The sequence below is a fragment of the Sitodiplosis mosellana genome, unplaced genomic scaffold (assembly GCF_009176505.1).
Source record: "Sitodiplosis mosellana isolate CC-2019 unplaced genomic scaffold, AAFC_SMos_1.0 Smas_scaffold_5843, whole genome shotgun sequence".
In the NCBI taxonomy this organism is placed as follows: domain Eukaryota; kingdom Metazoa; phylum Arthropoda; class Insecta; order Diptera; family Cecidomyiidae; genus Sitodiplosis; species Sitodiplosis mosellana.
The window spans coordinates 1,210-4,714 of record NW_022601085.1 but is presented as its reverse complement, the minus strand read 5'-3'; the positions used below and the strand labels follow the sequence as shown (position 1 = coordinate 4,714).

Here is a 3,505-nt window from a genome sequence, read left to right as displayed (position 1 = left end):
GCTTTGGCTTCAAAATAATTATATACAGTAATCAATTTAAAATATAATGAAAAATAAAACAATAACAGTTAGTATTTCTTTTAACTTTTACCATTTTTATCAATTATTTTTATTAATCAACTGGAAGAAAATTTCTCTTAAGCACAAATGATGCTGACAACAAACGTTTTTTTCAAATCAAAGTCACCGATACAACAGATTTTGTGACATTCAGCCTTGTAGTAACGCAGTGAATGAGTGAACAGTATGAGTGCTGGTAAACGACTGATTTATTGTACGATTCTTAATACTAATGAACAATAGCTGTCAGTGTCAGTGATGACAGATACTTATGCTACAGATTGACTGGTAATGAAAATGTGAGCTCTTATTTAAAAAATGAGAAAAATACAATGAAAAATCTGTTTGTGAAACATTGCTTTTATTTGACATGAAATTCAAAACATTGGTTCTTACTTTTGGCTTTGTTTTTCTATTTCCATTTCTCCTTATTTGTGAGTTTTTGTTTCTATTTGCTTGCTTCAATTTGAATGTATTTTTAGTAAATCAACGGTAAATCTGCCCATTCCGTTGAGTAAACGGCTATCGGTAGTTCTGTAAACTGCATGTTCAAAATTATGACTTCATTTTGATGTTTGATTCACAAATTGTGTGCCAAAGAACATTAAAATTGAGTTCTGTGAACGACATCTCTATCACTCTAATAGCCATTCACAAAGAAACGAGTCTGTGTGACCGTTAGAATGAGAGAGAAAAAGCTGGGAGAGTCAGTTTAAATGTCCTTGTAAATACACAATTTAAGCAGAAGGTGATGAAGAAAACGGACATGAAGAAAAAATATGTCGGTAAAACTAAATATCACAAACCTTGTACGATATTTCGTTACTCATTTTCGAAGAAATGAACATCGAGCTCACACCACAAGCCGAGGGATGCGCCTATCTGTGTAATTTGTTGTTGTAATTTGATAGTTCGAACTCCCACCGCTTACGTGTACAATGCAAATCAAATGTATTTCAGTGTGGCGCTAGTAGCATGTAGTTTGCCTTAGACGCAGCTCTCGCCACAAGCCACAGCGAAGCTACATTTAATCAAATTCATATCATCATCGAGAGATGTTTGTGAAAATGCAATCCATTATTTCCTTTTGATTGAACAAATTAGCTTAATTCAATTTGAATTATTCAAATGAGGGAAGTTCAAAACCAAATCCAAATCATGTCGTCTTTCACATACATTTTGTAAGTTGAAGATTATCTTGTATCTCATTTTTTCCGATGTTGATAACATTTTCAGTCATGCTGGATTAGAAGGTGAATGTATCAATTGATAGCGTCACAATTAATTCAATCAAAGAACAATCAAATCTATTGTTTAAATGTGTCTATTTTTGGAAGTAAGTGGAAAGGGCATAAATATAGAAGACACCTTAAAGAAGACATTTTTTTGTTGAAAACAATGTGATCCGACGTACAGTAAGGCATTTTTTTAAAGTGAGCAACCCTGAATGAATGAAATGAAAGAATAACGCATAAAATATGAAGGCCAACACGAATTCCCTTATTCGAAGAAGTTTAAAATGATTGTGATGATTGGAAAATGGGGTGATTTGCCGGTAGCATAAATTTAGAATTTTATTTATTTAGAAAATGATTCCGATATTCATTGAGCGAGCCTACACTTAATATCTATGTTTGATATAGACGATGTTTCATAGTTGGGCACATGGTGTGTTGTCGTTCAAAAGAAGAGCACACATAGCAATTGTTTTTAGAAGTGGCTATAAACTTGGCAGCTTATTTTTATTTTATCGGTGTAGTCGAAAGGAAATTATTAATTTCATACGTAAATTAAATTGATGAATAACAAATTTAAAATTATGTTACGTATATTGTAAATAATCAGTTTATAGAATATCAACATAATTGGTATCCTTAGACTTTATTTATAACTAAAGATACTTTTGAATCAATAAAATCAAACCTGTTGACAACACGAGTCAATTACTCATTGTGTCCACGCTTTTTGGAAATAATTTAGATGTTTGGGTGTGGTTGTACAATGTACACATCAGATAAATATATAATGGAGCACTTTTCTGATGACCGGACATAAATAAACCACACAGGGGACATACAAATTTGGTTTATTATTTATTAAAGTGTGACAGAAACAAACACGCAACAAAGAGAAAAAAGCGGGTTATTTTGTTGAATTGGTTGGAAAAAAGAGCATCGATGGGGTCAACGGCTATTGGCGAACGAACTCAATTAGTTTATGCTGCAAGAAAATTGGATGTAAAACATTGGCCATGTTTACATGTACATAATTTGTGTCTTCAATTCTCTTGAATTACCTCGATACATCGAAAACACAATAGATGTCCAAATCTCATTGAACTCATTTTGCATTAAATGGGAAGAGAATTCTTTATTTTCGACAAAAAAAATCGTCGTTTGAATGTTTCATGTTAGTCGACTTGAATTTCAAATTGCATTTACGTTTTTTTATTTAAAATAATCAGGATTAGAGCACTGCAGTATATCGCAACAGCGGTGGACTTACTTCGAATGTTCTTTAGAAGTACAATAATGCAATGAATTCGAATAATTTTCTGAATCACAAAGTAAAACATGAAATTTCTTATTGAACAAACGTTATTTTATTTCTCAGATAAATGTTTTCTCTTCACTGAATTTATATTGCTTTGAAAAATGTATGATGCCTTTTTGGATCGATATGGTTTTTTATACAGAGTACATTTAGTTTTAGTAAACAATTATTCTAACTTATGCTAACAATAAGTTTAATCTCAAACATTTGTGTATTTCATAGACTGCGAGTAAGGTCAATTGACTATTTCTTTCTTTTTTAAATTTATTTTTCAACCCGTATTGATTGAAACTTGACACAAATTTCACTAAATAAAATTTAATCCACATTTTGATTAAAAACTACGGCTGTTAATTGTGCTTAGTTACGAGTCATTAGAAGAATTGATCCGTTGTTGAATTTAAATGATTTAAAATGCTAACAAGGCAATTCCAAATATGAATTTTGTTTGTAAAAAACGCCAATTTCATTGAATAAAGTTTATTCTACTTGGATTTGACTTGTTGACGTTTCAACTCTCCATCCTATGTACAATACTTGGCAAATTCGGCTTCTTTTATCGACTTGAATAAGGAATACTGTACGATCCACACGTAATAAGCCAGACCTAGGGAGAAATGTAAAAGATTCATAACCAAAATGGTCATCAAATCATGAATAATGTTAAAATTTGAATGAAAAATGCACAATTTACCTGCTAAGCAAAATAGCAAGAAGAATATAGCTGAGCCCGTGGCTGGATCCGCCTTAGTGATTGAAAAATAAAACAGTGAGGCGAATGGCAGTGGAACAAGAATACAGAGGGCAAAGAACGACACAAAGAGCTTTGGACACATTGGCTTTGGATTCTCCTATGAAATCAAGATATTTATATGAGAAATGCAAAAAAATC

General features: G+C 31.8%; 1 long non-coding RNA gene across 1 annotated transcript; it reads right to left on the bottom strand.

Annotated features, from left to right (window-relative positions):
- Nucleotides 1–2,639: 2,639 nt before the first annotated feature.
- Nucleotides 2,640–3,497, bottom strand: LOC129572995 (uncharacterized). The gene is made up of 2 exons (XR_008688540.1): nucleotides 3,308–3,497; nucleotides 2,640–3,220 (listed from the first exon to the last, which is right to left on the bottom strand). It is a non-coding gene; the product is annotated as an uncharacterized LOC129572995 (long non-coding RNA).
- Nucleotides 3,498–3,505: the final 8 nt, after the last annotated feature.